This window comes from Anopheles moucheti, chromosome 3 (genome assembly GCF_943734755.1).
Source record: "Anopheles moucheti chromosome 3, idAnoMoucSN_F20_07, whole genome shotgun sequence".
Taxonomy (NCBI): domain Eukaryota; kingdom Metazoa; phylum Arthropoda; class Insecta; order Diptera; family Culicidae; genus Anopheles; species Anopheles moucheti.
Window position 1 is genome coordinate 56,154,915 of NC_069141.1, and position 6,000 is coordinate 56,160,914.

Sequence of the window (6,000 nt, forward strand, 5' to 3'; positions counted from 1 at the left end):
AAAGACAAATTTAATGCATGTATGTGATATTGAGAGAAAAATTGATGCAATGGTCAAAAATTGATATAGTAGAGACAAAAATTGATCCACGCTGTAAAAAAAATGGTGACTATCCCGGGGGTTTACAGTTATTCAACGTTGATCAAAAGCTATTATACTAGCTCGAACATTTCGTCTCCGAATAGGAGTATTCTTAAAATAATAGTTGTAATAGTCGTTGATCAAATATACGCATGAAAAAATTTAGTAAAATAACTTACTAACATGAATGAATTATTCTCCGCATCATTATCGTAATATTACTACAACAAATCGTTCTTCGAGATGACGAAAGATCTCAACTAAGTTATAAAATAGTATTTATTACGCAACACAAATATAAACGCATCGTTGACGATCCACACAGCCAATCGAAAGCGCACAGCGTAGTGCACGGTTGTAGTTCGATTGTTGTTTACCCTGCCAACCAAAGCGATGAAGACGTAACGCGGTAAACAAACCATCGTTCCGCCACATCCACTTCAAACCCCGTGCCAAGCGCGTGCAGAAACCGATGACGACAGAGATCAAGGCAGCGTACGGTACGGGGTACGGCAATGCGATCGACGAAAACATCTGGTTCAAATTCGAATCGTGGTAAAACAACGGCAAAAAAAAAGACGCGAATACAAAGAAGCCAAGCACGGGGGGCAAATGGACGCAAAATGAACCGGACGTTTGATGACGGCTGTTGGCTGATGGGTGGGTGGGTGGGTTTGGCAGCAAAAAGGCACCATGCATGGTAGTGTGTGCGTTGGTCAGTTTTATTTGATCAAGCGACCAGGCGCGCTGAGTCATATGGGGGGGGAGGTGGTACGCGAATGGGTGGTGTGTTAAAGACAACAAAAAAAAAGCACGCAAGCAACAGTTTTGAGGTGTGTGTCATGTTTCGTTTGGCACAAAATTATCTTTTGTTTGGTTCGACATCCACCAGGGAGACAGGGACAGCCGGGGAAGGTACTTCCGTGGGTCGTACATATCGTACAATCGTTTGAATGAGTTACTTGCGTTATGAGCCAAGAATAGCACAATCGGCAGCGTTCCTAATTTATCTTCCATCGGGAGCCATTTTCTAGAGCATGTCTTTCAAAACCGGTCAGAGTGTGCTTTTTTCACACATATGATAGGGTGAGCGAGTGAACGAAAACAAAACCCACTCCCGCTACCAGCAAACGTAATTGACAACTCGAGTCAAGCCCGTTGGATTGATACAGCACGGGTTAAAGAGGGCGAAGAGTGAAAGCATAATTTAACCATCGTTTTGTATCACCCCGTCAGGCCTCTCGCCTTAAAAAAAAGCAGGGCGGAAGTCATCAGCATAACAAACAAACATTCCAACCACCCATCGGCGTTTTTTTCGTAAGAATTTTTGGGTCCGATACTCACGCTCAAACCGGGACAAATTATTGCGCCTCTAGCTTGTAGCGACATGAAACCAAGAAACTACGAAGGATTACGAAATAACAGCGTTTGGGGAGAAAGTGTGCGTGCGTGTTTGCATTTTTTCTTTCTGCTGGTTCAACACAAGAACGATGTCAAGGATGAATGAAAGTGCGTAGAAATTGGTGGCCTGCTTCCTGCTGTGTGGCACTCGTGTGGCAGATCTAAAATTTATGAGCATTTAATTCACCCCGAAAGTACCGGCAAGGGTACAATTCAACAAGGCCATTGGCGTGCCTTAGCTATCGAGAGAGAGAGAGAGAGAGAAAGAAAGAGAGAGATAATTTATCTGCGTCTAAGAATGTCTCTGCTTTTCCCTCTATTGCGCTAGGTAAACAACCCGATCATGGTCAAGGTGCCCGTGTGTAGCTTACGTCCCGTTGACCATTAATTAAAAATGGCAGCTCACTTATGCTTTATTAAAAAAGGCGTTTACTTTTGTAAAGATTTCGAACAAATCAGTAAGGGTGAAAATTTGTTCACTTCAAAACGTAACGATCTGGCACCGGTAATAACGTGGCGCGTGCTGTTTACATGAGCACATGAGGGACTAATTTCGAAAATGGTTTAATATTGCACGAAATCAACACCGTGACTTGGACGCAGAAGAATGCGGTCGCATAAACAGACGCTGCCATTTCTCGCACCCGTATGCTGACCCGCCACACCACGCAAGAAACGGGAAACCCAAAACGGACGGGGCCACCAAGCCATCAAACTTGGTCGCCATGAAAAACACCATTCGTCTTCCATTTCATCTAGATTAATTGACACTCAAATGCGGAGGTTCCGTGAGTCGCGAGTTTGTTGCCACGCTTGTAGCTGGTTCGGTCGCAACAGGTTAGGTACGGTTTCGGTTCGCCTTGCCTTGCGCTTTGTTGTTGTTGTTGTTTTCTGTTCGCCTCGAGATGCTGGAGCGTCACGGTAAACACGCCCCGGTGGGTGTACACATTCCGCGCCGTGCGGACAGTAATTTATAACCGAGCTAGCGCCACCCTGAACGAAACGCGGCGAAAGTTCTTTGGCCTACCGAGGGTTAGCCTGTGGGGATGTAAACAAAACTAACCAACCAACCAACCCACCGCCCACCGAGTGTGTCCACCTAATTTATGCGTCTGTAATGATGTAGATTTGGTCGGTAGCTTGGTTTTACGAGCTCGATTTGCCGGCCCGTTGACAGCATTTGCAAGATGGGGCGGCAGTACAAACTCGCATAAAGTTATGAAGTGGTTGAAACAAAACTATATTTTATTGCGAAAATGGGCTGCTCGTGTGGTGGGGAGCGAAGCGCGCGGGACAGGCGTAGCACTTTTGGGGAATATCAATTTCCGTCATCAAATCGTCTAAAGGGCGATAAATTTCGGTCCATTCATAAAAAAGTTTGAAACACCCCCCCAAATGGAGACGCCCGGTGATTCATGCATCGCGCTGTTCAGAATATTGCCAAAGGAAGGCGAAAGCGTTGGTTTGGATTGAACGAAACGATTGCCCGTTTCGACATTTACACGGTCGAATAGCGTCGCTGGCCGCAATATATGCCACATCTTCTCATCACGCGAAGCATTCTACGCATTCCACAAACAACCGGGCGTCTCCATCGGCGCAGTATCAGCAGCGACAGAAGGAAGCTTCTTACGTACGAGCATTTTCTTGTACCTTCTATCAATCGTAGAACCATTCAGGTGGTTGGTGGTTGTGTGGAATAAGGGGTATTAATAAAAATATTTTCGAAAAAGGTGAGCTGGCCGAGAGTTTTGCAAGGTGATATTTTATGTGCTCCCTACCACCGGTCCGCGGACGATCGAGCTGTGGAAGAGTTTGCATTTTAATGCGGGCGAGAAGTTTATATGAGAGTTTAGCTGTCTGTTCTTCTACCACGTTGCTCCACGGTAACGTACATACCCGTAACGGTCAAACGGTCCGTAGCGGAGACGCTGTAGCGATGGTTTTTTTTGTGGGCGCGTTATAATCTTTTGGTTACAGATTACAATCTATTTTCAGTCGCAGCATTGCTTCACATTAAAATTCCATCCAGCGAGGAAGCTGGGAAGGGAATTGGGATGGTTGCGAGTGCGTGAGAGTGCGCGTTTTGCGGCGCATACCACCAGACAACCAGTGTTATGAATGCCGACTAGTGAAAAAGTCAAAATATTTTTGTCGCTTTCCGCTTTATGAAACGGGGAATGGAATGTGTTTTTATTTTCACAAGCCCGGACGGCGCTGATCAACTTGGAAGAGGTGATGGTGCAACGCTTCGAAATGCAAAATTGCAGTCGCATTTAAACGATCGCACATGTTTCCTCGCGGTTGCTTCTTCCGACAGCTGTTCCGTTGCTGGCGATACAAATCGTCAGCGTTAAGCGTGCCACACTCACGCCCAGCCGAATGTCGGAGGATGTCAGAGTTCAAGCCAGTGAACGAGAGACGATCGTTATCGGGCGGCTCCCATCCCACCCCCAACCGCACATCGGTGTCATACGAGAGCGTGTGCGAGCATATTATTAGATGCCATCGGTAGCGTTTTGAAAGATTCGAGCACTCAACCGTCAATCAGGGCGATCACTTTTTATCTCATTTTAAGTCAAGATTCGGGTGTGAAGTGTTATACCTTTTACATCCGGCTAACCCCCTATCCACCACACGCCCAACGATTCCAAACGAAAATGGTATTCATTTTTTTAAACGATCCATTATGTAAACGGCAAGCAACCATTCATTTGTGACAGGACGCTAAATATAGCGCGGGTATTATTTAAACCTGCTAACTACACTTATTCGCAACCCGCCGGCTGCTTCATTGTGTGTGGCCGTATTGGGGCAGGGTAGGCAGGCAAGGGAACTTCCCGCTCAGTACAACGGTTCAGTGCTTCAGTTTATTAGAAAAGAACGGAAGGTGAAAGTAATGGGAGGCGGTACGGTAACTTAAACTACCCCCGTCTCCGTCAGGGTGGCATTTTATTTTCGTACCACGGATGTCACTTGTTTCGGGGGTGGTCAGACAATCTTTTTTTAAAACAAACAAATAATTGCTTCATGGGCAGAGTGCTGCGTGAGGCAAGGTAGCCAAAACCCGACGTGACCTATGAAGATGGTAGAAAATAGAAGCTAAACCGCATTGCCAACTCTTCCGATCTGGTTAGATCAAGGTTAATGAATAAATCGTGCCATGCTGCGAATGGGTTGCGAACGTAACAACAAATCCACTGCGAGAGCGAAAAGGGGTAAACATGGCGAAATGGGCTAATTGACGCAATAAAATCGGTATTTGGCCGTGCTTAGAAAACACGCACCGAAAGGGGACACATTTCTTAGAAGTGAGAGTAGCTTAAGTGACAATGATTCTATTGTTGTTGTGAATGTGTTGTTTTCCTTGATTGTCCTCGATGGAGTAAACAATAAAGATGAATTCTTTAATGAAAGATATTTTGATTATGAACAATTAAGAATATATTTTAAGAAAAACAACTTATCAGTAAAGAAATGAAACCATCAGCCGCCACGAAAGCTCGCCCAACTGCAGATGGCAAACATTCTTGCCGGTTCATTGACACGCTCGATTGTTGATACCATCGTCAATGGTCAGGCATAAAAAAGGGATAAAAAAGATACAAAAAAAAAAAGAATAGCGAACTCTTGCATCAACAGTCTGCCTTTTCGAATGCAAGGTGGGATGCGCACAGAATCGCTTGCCTGCATTTCATCCCTATATTTTATGCTTCATTGGTTAAACGTATAAAATTTCAACAAACGTTTTATTTTTCTACTGAATGGAGACTGCAATTTATGGTTTGCTCTCAGGATGTGAAATGTGCAACGGCTGTAGCTTGATCGTTGATCCCAAAACAATTCCCCATCGAAGCGATTGTGTGAGTGTGTGTGTGGGTGTGATAAAATTTCACGATCACGGTCGTGTTAAAAGCTGTAAATTGAATCACGAATTGTGAGTAAACAAATAAACTTCAAAGCACGGGGATGGGGTTGGGTGAATGAATGAATGTAGTGGACGCTGTACAAAACCACACAATCGACTTTCGCTTTCGGAAAACAATAAACAAAAGGGAAAACATTTCGGCCCAGTGTTTGTTCCACTTGTGCGAGTGTTAATGCATTTTCCGCCATCCTTTTTCCCCCGACGTGAACGAATCGCCATAACTCATTTTCCAACCGTTGGAATGAATTGAGCAAAAATGCACAAAAAAGTGCAAGGATGGTAGAAAAAGTAAATTAACTGTCGGTAAGGAATGTTTGTGCAGCTGGGTGGGATGTTGAGGTTTTTAATGCGCTGTGTGTAGGAAGGTTTGGATGGTACGGACGATGGAGTAAACAAATTGTACCGCGCACTAACAGTTTGTTTGTTTAATTACTTTTTCCATTAGTTGCGGGTGATAGAGGGAGAGAGAGAGGTGGATGATGACAAAATGCAGCTAAAAATATTTACACAATCTTGAGAGGTGTTGTGTGATTAGGTTTATGCATTTTTTGTCGTTATGAACTACGAATTAGTTTTAATTATTACATTTT